This window comes from Oncorhynchus keta, chromosome 3 (genome assembly GCF_023373465.1).
Source record: "Oncorhynchus keta strain PuntledgeMale-10-30-2019 chromosome 3, Oket_V2, whole genome shotgun sequence".
Taxonomy (NCBI): Eukaryota; Metazoa; Chordata; class Actinopteri; order Salmoniformes; family Salmonidae; genus Oncorhynchus; species Oncorhynchus keta.
In genome coordinates, this window is record NC_068423.1 from 23,292,357 (window position 1) to 23,305,371 (window position 13,015).

The window sequence follows — 13,015 nt, forward strand, 5'->3', positions numbered from 1 at the left end:
TAACAGAGGTACCAATTGCAGAATGCTTTTTATTTTAACGTGTATTTATAGCGTCATTGTCACATGTTGAGCATGAATACAATTCAGTCTGATTTGAATTCATTCTGAAATCTGACGGGGATTATCTCTCTCGAATGCTATAGAATCTAGATCCTAGAATTGAGAAAATGTATGGAAAATCATCCACATCAAATCATACACCTCTGCTCTGACTAAAGTAAAGTGGTATAAACATAGCATTTTAGTAGTGTAGTCTGGAAACTCCACTTTCGTCTGGTGTTCTTTCCTGTCGAAGAAAAAAAAACTTGGTGAAAGTGAAATGACTGTAGCTTTGTCCTCCCTCAGCTCCCATATTAGGACTGTTGGGGATCTGTCCGAGAGAGAGAAGAGAAAGAGAAAGAGAGAGAGAGAGAAAGAGAATGTGTTGCATTCCTTCTCAACAGTTGGCATCATGTAGGGTAGAGGTTGTGAAAGGGGGTTTCCACTGTCTCCACCCAATCTCTTCTCCCACAGTTATTTTCTGGGACACTGCGCAATACAACTTTATTTGATGGCAGAACATTCAGAGGCTGTAAGCTTGTAAGTACAGTATCCTTACCTACTTAGATTATTGTGTGCGTGCCTGCCTGCCTGCCCGCCTGTCCTTAAAACACGCATGAGTGAGTGAGTGTGTGTGTCAGGATTTGTTAGTCATGTCTGTAACGGCGTTCTTCGTTTGTTGAAAGAGAGTCGGACCGAAATGCAGCGTGGTGGTTACTCATGTCTTTAATGAAAAAAAACGGAACGATACATGAAATAACTAATAAATACAAAAACATATTACAGCCTATCTGGTGAACACTACACAGAGACAGGAACAATCACCCACGAAATACACAGTGAAACCCAGGCTACCTAAATACGGTTCCCCATCAGAGACAACAAGAATCACCTGACTCTGATTGAGAACCGCCTCAGGCAGCCAAGCCTATACTAGACACACCCCTAATCAACCACAATCCCAATGCCTACAAAAACCCCAATACGACAATACAATAAACCCATGTCACACCCTGGCCTGAACAAATAATTAAAGAAAACACAAAATACTAAGACCAAGGCGTGACAATGTCACCTCGACGGACATCTCATGATTACTCTCAGAGTCTCAATTTCAGAAGGTTATTTTGTTTTCCTCAGCGCTAATGACAGTCTGTGTTAGATGGTGAATTCATATGAACTCTGGGTGTTTCTTTGGTAGGCCTACTAAGGCTGTGGAGAGAGGAAATGCATAAATGTGGAGAAGTTCAGGCTTTGCAGATTGCTTGCAGGGGGGTAGAAGTTTTGGTGCGGGGGGAGCCCCAGGTTGCAATTCAGAACCTCTCATACCCATTTTACAACGCCAAAGTATTTTTTAACTCATTGACTTTTGCAGTTAAGTCTAAACAGCTCTATTTTTCTCAATGTCTATTCTAAAGCTTAAGTGTGTATACACTACTGTATTTATACTTTGGATATGGTCTTTCAAAAGGGAAATTCATTTAAAAAACTGCTTGAGTGGGACTTGAAAACTATTCAGATTCACCCAGAATTTCTCCTAACCTGTTCTTAATTAAATATCACTACAGCTCCACAGTTGCCACGACTACAGAGCAGGGCTGTGGTTAATTCCAGTCCTTCAAGACATAGAACTACTGCTTGAAGCATACAGTCTATGTCCAATCTGATGTAGGTTAATGTAGGTTAATGTATAAGCTATTCATGTTTTGTTCTTTGTGCTTTAGGACACATGGCAAAATGCTTCTGCTGTTTCTGAGTCTCGGTTTGTTCACTTCTAATGTCCAGTCAGAAAAACAAGGTAAACTGCACACTTTATACATTATTATGGTTGTTATGAGTGAGAAAGTTATAGGTTCAAAGATCATAACCCCGAGACATACTAACCTCCCCTGTTATTGTATTGGTGAGGGGTTAGCATGTCTTGGGGGTAAGATCTTTGACCCTCTCATCATTATTCACAATTAAATCAGGAGTATTCATCATTGTGGTAGCAAACACATTATTGTAGAAGTGTTTAGAAACATATGCTGTTCTTATTTATAATAAAAGTGACTCCAAAATGACACAATACATTATTTACCATTAATTTCTATTGAGCAGAAAATAACTGAAACACAACCAAAACTAACAACAAATGCATCCAACAAGTTTGAAGAGTCAAATTGCATTCTAGGAATCTGGGACCAAATACTAAACCTTTCAATACTTTATTAATAAGAATCTTCATTGGTGTCAATATTTATGAACCCTGCCATGTTGAGAGAAAAAAAGACATTTGATTAAAAGTCATTGTATTGTCGTGTTCAGATTGAACACAGCCAGTTTTGTAGCTTCATTGATGCTGACAGAGGTGTATAAATTCCAGTGGTGGAAAAAGTACCCAATTTCCATACAAGAAAAGACTCCTTTTAACCAGCTCGGGAGTTTTATTCCTCTGCTGGTAGCGTGACTACAGCTCAAGCTCATTACCATAACGCACAATGCGCAAAAATATTCCTAAAAATATTTAACCTCCACACATTAACAAGTAAAATAGCTCAAATGAAAGATAAACAAGTTGTTTATCTAGCCAGCAAGTCAGATTTCTAAAATGTTTTACGGCGAAAACATAGCACATATTTATGTCAAACCACCACCGCAGACATAGCTCATTAGCATAGCCAAGTAGGAAAAAATATGCAATCAACAAACGCAGGATTAAAAGAAAAATAATTTCACTAACCTTTTGAAATCTTCATCAGATGACAGTAATATAACATGTTACACAGTACATTCATTTTTTTCAATAATATGCTAAATATATCCATAAATCTCTGTTTACAATGATGCATCGTTCAAAAAATGCTACCCAAATGTCCTGAGAAATGACGATAGCCCCGGCAGATAACGTCAGCTAACAAGGAATACACATCATAAACTTTGACTAAATATGCATGTTTTACATATGTATAGCAAGATACACTTCTTCTAAATGCAATTGCATTGTTACATTTAATTTTAACGTTACATTTTGCGTTCACTAGACTATAATATGGAGTCGGCGCTCCCACAGTAGCATAATGACTCCTCTATCTTGGAGTCGACAGAAACCCAAAATGAATACATTAAATATTCCCTTACCTTTGTTATTCTTCCATCAAACGACCTGTAAGGGATTATACTCACCAAATTAGCGTTCAGTTTTCAAGTCTGCATCTTTCTGTTCTCAAAATAGCCTGATTTTGGTAAAAATGTAGTCAAAATTGAAGTGGTTGCGCACCAAAACTTCGAAAGAATATATAATATGTCGAGTAAACTTGTCAAACTAACTTCATAATCAAGCTTTAACATGTTATAAAGGTGTACAGCAATTTTGAGAACAAACAGAAACACAAGCACTGTTCAATCGATCTTGGAAAAGAGAGAGGACTTGACCATTGCGCACAGGTTTTTTTGAGTGACTGAGAGAGCGTGCTCAAACTCTGGGAGCAGGCGATTCTCACAATGAGAAGTCCCATTGAAAGCTGAGATCACGCTGAACACGTGGAGACTGTTCCGGGTGCTGTGACTGTTTGGAAAGGGTGTTTGCGATGAGGTCAAAGGTGACCCAACTTTTCAGATGAGAAGAGATATTTTGGGAAAATGCAGATTTTGAGAGTTCTGCTATACATAGAGACATAATTTAAACGGTTTTAAAAGCTTTAGAGTGTTTTCTATTCGATAATATTTTTGATTTGCATATATTAGCAACTTTTGACAAAAATGTATCATGTTTTATATGGGTACCCAAATCCTCCAGAAGGGGCAGTAAACCATGGTATCCTGAACAGGTTAATAGAAAACGACTGAAGTAAAGTGAATGTCACCCAGTAAAATACTACTTGATTAAAAGTATTTGGTTTTAAATATACTTCAGTATCAAAAGTAAAAGTTAAAATAATTTCACATTCCTTATTTAAGCAATCTAGACGACAAGATTTTGTATTATATATTGTTTTACTGCTAGCCGGGGGCACACTCCAACACTCAGCGTTTGCATTGGGTAGAATTACCCTCTTACATGTTTGTGCATTAAACAAGAGGGGGGTTCTACTAAGCTACAGTGCAGTCGGAAAGTTTTCAGACCCCATTCCACATTTTGTTACTTTCCAACCTTATTCTAAAATGATTTAAATGAATAAAAATTAATAATCAATACACAATACCCCATAATGACAAAGCAAAAAGAAGTTATGTACATTTTTGCAAATGTATTAAAAATAATATCAGAAATACCTTATTTTCATAAGTACCCAGACCCTTTGCTATGAGACTTGAAATTGAGCTCAGGTGCATCCTGTTTCCATTGATTATCCTTGAGATGTTTCTACAACTTGATTGTAGTCCACCTGTGGTAAATGATATTTATTGGACATGATTTGTAAAGGCAACATTTTTATTTTTATTTTTTATTTCACCTTTATCACCTTTATCACCTTTCACCTTTTTCACCTTCACCTTTTTAGGCCGGTTAGGGGTTAGGGTTAGGGTTAGGGTTAGGGATAGGGTTAGGGGTTAGGGGTTAGGGGTTAGGGTTAGGGGTTGGGGTTGGGGTTAGGGATAGGGATAGGGTTAGGGTTAGGGGATAGGGTTTGGGGTTAGGGTTAGGGGTTGGGGTTAGGGGTTAGGGATAGGGTTTGGGGTTAGGGTTAGGGGTTGAGCTTAGGGTTAGGCAATAAATAGGCAAAAGTGGCAAAGTAATTACAATTTAGAAATTAACGTTGTAGTGATAGATGAAAACCCCATTTTTTTCTTTCTGAGCTTGCGAATTTGCTTGTTTGATCTTACCAGCAACAGTGTGTGAAAACCTTGTGAAGACTTACAGAAAACGTTTGACCACTGTCATTGCCAACAAAGGGTATATAACAAAGTATTGAGATATCCTTTTGTTATTGACCAAATACTTATTTTCCACCATAATTTGCAAATAAATTCATTAAAAATCCTACAACGTGATTTTCTGGATTTTTTTCTTATTTTGTCTGTCATAGTTGAAGTGTGTCTATGATGAAAATTACAGGCCTCTCTCATCTTTTTAAGTGGGAGAACTTGCATAATTGGTGGCTGACTAAATACTTTTTTGCCCCACTGTACATGTGAATGTACATGTTTGTCATTGTATGTACAGTATATGTACACATTTGTCATTGTATGTACAGTATATGAACATGTTTATCCTAATGTAAAATGTACTGGAACAATGCTATGATATTATGTTGCATGTTCATTCCTTGATATAGTTTGATACCCAATATTATCCATTGATATCCTTTCATTCATTGACATCCAATATTATGTTGCTTGTTGATTAATTCATGTCCTTGTTTGTTTTCCAGGGGTTAATGTAACATGTGAAAATCAATCGGTTGTAGCAGGACAGAACCACAACCTGACATGTAGAGTGGATTACAGTGATGCATATCAGAATAAGAAGGGTGATGTAGGTAACAGTGAGACGGGATGTAAAACTGAAAAGTATTTCTGGAAGGATAAATCAAAAACTCCAATACGAAGTTGTGATTGTACAAAAGATTGTAACACTACGATAACAACCAACACCTACTTTTGTGAGATCAAAAATGTTACCGAAGCTGATGAGGGAAACTACACTTTTACCATTAACACAAACTGTGGCAATGGACTTGGCACATTGAATGTTTCCGGTACATGTGAGTACAATGTTAATATACAGTGACCAGTGTTACACAGGTTAAATGGGTTCATGTGATATGACCAGGAAAAGGTCCAGTAATTCAAATTAAATGTGATAATACAGTATTCATATACACGGAGTTAACAAAACATTAGGAACACCTGCTCTTTCCATGACATAGACTGACCAGGTGAATCCAGGTGAAAGCTATGATCCCTTGTTGATGTCACTTGTTAAATCAACTTCAATCAGTGATGATGAAGGGGAGGAGACAGGATAAAGAAGGATTTAATTTATTTAGCATTGAGATAAATGAGACATGTCTTGTGTATGTGTCCCATTCAGAGGGTGAATGGACAAGACAATATTTAACTGCATTTCAATGAGGTATGGTAGTAGGAGCCAGGAGCACCGGTTTGAGTGTGTCAAGAACTGCAACGCTGCTGGGTTTTTCACGCTCAAAAGTTTCCGGTGTGTAACAAGAATGGTCCACCACGCAAAGGACATCCAGCCAACTTGACACAACTGTGGGAAACATTGGAGTTTATTTTTATTTTATTTTTATTTTACCTTTATTTTACTAGGCAAGTCAGTTAAGAACAAATTCTTATTTTCAATGACAGCCTAGGAACAGTGGGTTAACTGCCTGTTTAGGGGCAGAACGACAGATTTGTACCTTGTCAGCTCGGGGATTCGAACTTGTAACCTTTCAGTTACTAGTCCAACGCTCTAACAACTAGGCTACCCTGCCGCCCCAGAGGAAAGATGGGCCAGCATCCCTGTGGAACTCTTTCGACACCTTGTAGGGTCCATGCCACAACGAATTAAGGCTGTTCTGAGGGCAAAAGGGGGTGCAACTCAATATTAGGAAGGTGTTCCTAATGTTTTGTACACTCAGTGTATACATTCCATATGGGGCTTGATACTTTCACATTTGTGCTAACTTCTCTTTATTTTCTCAGCGAGAAATAAGAAACCAGAGCTGTTCAAAGGGGGATCGTCAGGTCACATTTCACCATTATCATCACTGTTCTGGGTGTTCTACTGTTTCTCATCACTTCTGGTTCTGGCAGAAGATTGATGGGTCGACTTAAGTTCCTTGAGAAAAATGACAACACTGACCAGAGCCCTGAAGCTACCAGAAAGGCTCTAAACCTGGAGCCTGGATAACATTCAGTTCATGGAGGAGCCGTGTGTGTGTGTGTGTGTGTGTGTTAATTATTCTATCCTTGTGGAGACATCCCACGTCCTCATGAAGACACAGGCTATTTTAAGCTTAGTTTTAGGGTTACAATTAGGGTTAGGAGTTAGGTTTGGGTTAGTGTTAGGGGTTAAACTTAGGGTTATGGTAAGGGTTAGGAGTTAGGTTTGGGTTAGTGTTAGGGGTTAATGTTATGTTAAGGGTTAGGTTTGGGTTAATGTTAGGGGTTAAAGTTAGGGTTATGGTAAGGGTTAGGAGGGAGGTTTGGGTTAGTGTTAGGGGTTAAAGTTAGGGTTATGGTAAGGGTTAGGAGTTAGGTTTGGGTTAGTGTTAGGGGTTAAAGTTAGGGTTAGGAGTTAGGTTTGGGTTAGTGTTAGGGTTTAAAGTTATGGTAAGGGTTAGGGTTAGGAGTTAGGGTTGGGTTAGTGTTAGGGGTTAAAGTTAGGGTTCTGGTAAGGGTTAGGAGTTAGGGTTGGGTTAGTGTTAGGGGTTAAAGTTAGGGTTAGGAGTTAGGGTTGGGTTAGTGTTAGGGGTTAAAGTTAGGGTTATGATAAGGGTTAGGAGTTAGGTTTTGGTTAGTGTTAGGGGTTAAAGTTATGGTAAGGGTTAGGAGTTAGGGTTGGGTTAGTGTTATGAGTTAAAGTTAGGGTTATGGTAAGGGTTAGGTTTGGGTTAGTGTTATTGGTTAAAGTTAGGGTTATGGTAAGGGTTAGGAGTTAGGTTTGGGTTAGTGTTAGGGGTTAAAGTTAGGGTTATGGTAAGGGTTGGGTTAGTGTTAGTGGTTAAAGTTAGGGTTATGGTAAGGGTTAGGAGGGAGGTTTGGGTTAGTGTTAGGGTTATGGTAAGGGTTAGGAGTTAGGTTTGGGTTAGTGTTAGGGGTTAAAGTTAGGGTTAGGAGTTAGGTTTGGGTTAGTGTTAGGGGTTAAAGTTAGGGTTATGGTAAGGGTTAGGAGTTAGGGTTGGGTTAGTGTTAGGGGTTAAAGTTAGGGTTGGTTTAGTGTTAGGGGTTAAAGTTAGGGTTAGGAGTTAGGTTTGGGTTAGTGTTAGGGGTTAAAGTTAGGGTTATGGTAAGGGTTAGGAGTTAGGGTTGGGTTAGTGTTATGAGTTAAAGTTAGGGTTAGGAGTTAGGTTTGGGTTAGTGTTAGGGGTTAAAGTTATCGTTATGGTAAGGGTTAGGAGTTAGGGTTGGGTTAGTGTTATGAGTTAAAGTTAGGGTTAGGAGTTAGGTTTGGGTTAGTGTTAGGGGTTAAAGTTAGGGTTAGGAGTTAGGTTTGGGTTAGTGTTAGGGGTTAAAGTTAGGGTTATGGTAAGGGTTAGGAGTTAGGGTTGGGTTAGTGTTATGGGTTAAAGTTAGGGTTGGGTTAAAGTCAGGGTTATGGTAAGGGTTAGGAGTTAGGTTTGGGTTAGTGTTAGGGGCTAAAGTTATGGTAAGGGTTAGGAGTTAGGTTTGGGTTAGTGTTATGGGTTTAAAGTTAGGGTTAGGAGTTAGGTTTGGGTTAGTGTTAGGGGTTAAAGTTAGGGTTATGGTAAGGGTTAGGAGTTAGGTTGGGGTTAGTGTTATGGGTTAAAGTTAGGGTTATGGTAAGGGTTAGGAGTTAGGTTTGGGTTAGTGTTATGGGTTAAAGTTATGGTAAGGGTTAGGAGTTAGGTTGGGGTTAGTGTTATGGGTTAAAGTTAGGGTTATGGTAAGGGTTAGGTTTGGGTTAGTGTTAGGGGTTAAAGTTATGGTAAGGGTTAGGAGTTAGGGTTGGGTTAGTGTTATGGGTTAAAGTTATGGTAAGGGTTAGGAGTTAGGTTGGGGTTAGTGTTATGGGTTAAAGTTAGGGTTATGGTAAGGGTTAGGTTTGGGTTAGTGTTAGGGGTTAAAGTTATGGTAAGGGTTAGGAGTTAGGTTGGGGTTAGTGTTATGGGTTAAAGTTAGGGTTATGGTAAGGGTTAGGTTTGGGTTAGTGTTAGGGGTTAATTTTATGGTAAGGGTTAGGAGTTAGGGTTGGGTTAGTGTTATGGGTTAAAGTTAGGGTTATGGTAAGGGTTAGGAGTTAGGGTTGGGTTAGTGTTATGGGTTAAAGTTAGGGTTATGGTAAGGGTTAGGAGTTAGGGTTGGGTTAGTGTTATGGGTTAAAGTTAGGGTTATGGTAAGGGTTAGGAGTTAGGGTTGGGTTAGTGTTATGGGTTAAAGTTAGGGTTATGGTAAGGGTTAGGAGTTAGGGTTGGGTTAGTGTTATGGGTTAAAGTTAGGGTTATGGTAAGGGTTAGGGAAAATATGACTTTGAATGTAAATAAATGTTAGTTCCCCACAAGGATAAAATAATGTGTGTGGCTTGTTAGTAGTGGTTTAAAAAATATGTTTTACTCTGTACAGGCGTCCATCTTTTCTCTCTGTCAATTATTATTATTTATATCGCTTATTTAACTAGGCAGGTCAGTTTAGAGCTCATTTTAATTTACAATGACAATCTACTGGGGAACAGTGGGTTAACTGCCTTGTTCAGGTGCAGAACGACAGATGTTTACTTTGTCAGCTCAGGGATTCAATCCAGGAACCTATTGGTTAATGGCACAACACTCTAACCACTACGCAACCTGCCGCCCCATCAAACTAGTCAAGGTTAGTATTGTGGAGTAACTACAATGTGTTTGATCCATCCTCAGTGTTCTCCTGTCACAGCCATTAAACTCTGTAACTGTTTTAAAGTCACCATTGTTCTCATTGTGAAATCCATGAGCGGCTTCCTTCCTGTCTGCCAACTGAGTTAGGAAGGACACCTGTATCTTTGTAGTGACAGGATGTATTGATACACCACCCAAAGTTAAGTTAGTAGCTCCACCAAGCTCAAAGGGATATTCAATGTCTGCTTTTAGTTTTACCCATCTACCAATAGGTTCCCTTTACAAGGCATTTGGAAAACCTCCTTGAATCTGTGTTTGAAATTCCCTGCTCGTCTGAGAGACCTTACAGATAATTGTATGTGTGGGGTACAGAGATGAGGTAGTCATTAAAAATCATGTTAAAACACTATTATTGCACAGAGTGAGTCCATGCAATGTATTATGTGATTTGTTAAACAAATGTTTACTCATGAACTTATTTAGACTTGTCATAACAAAGGGGTTGAACACTTTTTTACTCAAGACATTTAAGATGTTTATTTTTTCAATTATTTGTAAAACTTTTGAAAAACCGAATTCCACTTTGACATTATGGGCTATTGTGTGTGGACCAGTGACCCACACATCTCAGTTGAATCTATTTTCAATTCAGGCTTTAACACAACAAAATGTGGACAAAGTCAATGGGTGTGAATACTTTCTGAAGGCACTGTGTCATTTGATGTTGTATTATTCTGTAAAACTCACAAGCAGTGATTTACCACTAAGCTTGGTTTGTATAATAGATGTCATATTCTGCATTATTGATTCATGTACAAATACACCTTTGGAAATAACCAGTCGTTATAATGTTACTTCTATCATATAGAGCTTGTTGTCTTGTATTTAATTATTATCTACACCAATAATGTATATTTCAGACATCACAGTACATACAGTATCTCGCAGGTTGACATTTATTTGAATGACTCATGTATGTGGAGGCAGTTCTGCAGAGTGGTTACTAGCTGGCACAACAACACAGTCATAAAACCTAACCATAACTTTAACCCTAAATAGCATTATTCAAATCAACATTTTTACATCTACAGTGTTAAATGTAACACTTAACGTGTATATGTGACCCATCAAAATAGTTGTATTAAATAAACACTGTTCAAAGTGTTGACAAACTAACACTCCTAGATCGTTGGTTCCCTAACACCATGCGTGTTGTAAATTCAGACTTTAAAACTATTAGAGATGATGCTGCTACACTTTGTAGTTTTATTCCATAACACAGTATTTGGGGGGAGAGTGTTGTTTTAACACTGTAAGACCATCTGCATTTTTAACTCAAATAGACCTGCACCAGGCTAGGAAGACTGAATCTGCAATAGGTAAGCAGCTTGGTTTGAATAAATCAACTGTGGGAGCAATTATTAGAAAATGGAAGACATACAAGACCACTGATAATCTCCCTCGAGCTGGGGCTCCACGCAAGATCTCACCCCGTGCGGTCAACATGATCACAAGAACGGTGAGCAAAAATCCCAGAACCACAAGGGGGGACCTAGTGAATGACCTGCAGAGAGCTGGGCCAAAGTAACAAAGCCTACCATCTGTAACACATTACGCCGCCAGGGACTCAAATCCTGCAGTGCCAGACTTGTCCCCCTGCTTAAGCCAGTACATGTCCAGGCCAGTCTGAAGTTTGCTAGAGAGCATTTGGATGATCAAGAAGAAGATTGGGAGAATGTCATATGGTCATATTTTGGTAAAAACTCAACTCGTCGTGTTTGGAGGACAAAGAATGCTGAGTTGCATCCCAAGAACACCATACCTACTGTGAAGCATGGGGGTGAAAACATCATGCTTTGGGGCTGTTTTTCTGCAAAGGGACCAGGACGACTGATCCGTGTTAAGGAAAGAATGAATGGGGCCATGTATCGTGAGATTTTGAGTGAAAACCTCCTTCCATCAGCAAGGGCATTGAAGATGAAATGTGGCTGGGTCTTTCAGCATGACAATGATCCCAAACACACCGCCCGGGCAACGAAGGAGTGGCTTCGTAAGAAGCATTTCAAGGTCCCGGAGTGGCCTAGCCAGTCTCCAGATCTCAACCCCATAAATCTTTGCAGGGAGTTGAAAGTCCGTGTTGCCCAGCAACAGCCCCAAAACATCACTACTCTAGAGAAGATTTGCATGGAGGAATGGGCCAAAATACCAGCAACAGTGTGTGAAAAACTTGTGAAGACTTACAGAAAACGTTTGACCTCTGTCATTGCCAACAAAGGGTATATAAAAAAGTATTGAGAAACTTTTGTTCTTGACCAAATAAAAACATAAAAAATCCTACAATGTGATTCTCTGGATTTTTTTTCTCATTTTGTCTGTCATAGTTGAAGTGTACCTATGATGAACATTACAGGCCTCTCTCATCTTTTCAACCTCTTGATTCTAGCCATCCCGGATCCGGGATCGTGTATACAGCCTCAAGCTCATTACCATAACGCAACGTTAACTATTCATGAAAATGCAAATGAAATGAAATAAATATGCTAGCTCTCAAGCTAGTTAGCTTGAGCTCAGTTAGATAGCAAATGTTCAGTTTTTCCAAAAATATTATTTGCTTAGGACAAATCGCTCCGTTTTGTTCATCACGTTTAGCTACGAAAAAAACCTGTATCCAGGAGTGTAATTATCCCGCAAGCTCATTAGCATAACACAACGTTAACTATTCATGAAAATCGCAAATGAAATGAAATAAATATATTAGCTCTCAAGCTTAACCTTTTGTTAAGAACACTGTGATCTCAGATTTTCAAAATATGCTTTGCAACCAACGCCAGGGTAGTGGGTTCGATTCCCGGGACCACCCATACGTAGAATGTATGCACACATGACTGTAAGTCGCTTTGGATAAAAGCGTCTGCTAAATGGCATATATTATAGCAAAACAAGCATTTGTGTAACAGTATTCATAGCATTTAGCGTTAGCATTCAGCAGGCAACATTTTCACAAAAACAAGAAAAGCATTCAAATAAAACCATTTACCTTTGAAGAATTTCGGATGTTTTCAATGAGGAGACTCTCAGTCAGATAGCAAATGTTCAGTTTTTCCTGAAAGATTCTTTGTGTAGGAGAAATCGCTCCGTTTTGTTCGTAACGTTTGGCTACCAAAAAAAACGAAAATTCAGTCATCAAAACGCCGAACTTTTTTCCAAATTAACTCCATAATATCGACTGAAACAAGGTAAACGTTGTTTAGAATCAATCCTCAAGGTGTTTTTCACATATCTCTTCGATGATATATCGTTTGTGGAAGTCTCCTCTCTCCTCTGAATCACATGGATGAATGCGTGCAGCTGGAGATTACGCACCAATTTCGACAAAGGACACCGGGCGGACACCTGGTAAATGTAGTCTCTTATGGCCAATCATCTAATGATATGCCTACAAACACGTCACAATGCTGCAGACACCTTGGGGAAACGGCAGAACGTGTAGGCTC

General features: G+C 39.0%; 1 long non-coding RNA gene across 1 annotated transcript; it reads left to right on the plus strand.

Annotated features, from left to right (window-relative positions):
- The first annotated feature begins 163 nt into the window (after positions 1 to 163).
- LOC118368644 (uncharacterized) lies at positions 164 to 11,913 on the plus strand. The gene is made up of 5 exons (XR_004822397.2): positions 164 to 579; positions 1,764 to 1,837; positions 5,394 to 5,726; positions 6,673 to 8,607; positions 9,168 to 11,913. It is a non-coding gene; the product is annotated as an uncharacterized LOC118368644 (long non-coding RNA).
- Positions 11,914 to 13,015: the final 1,102 nt, after the last annotated feature.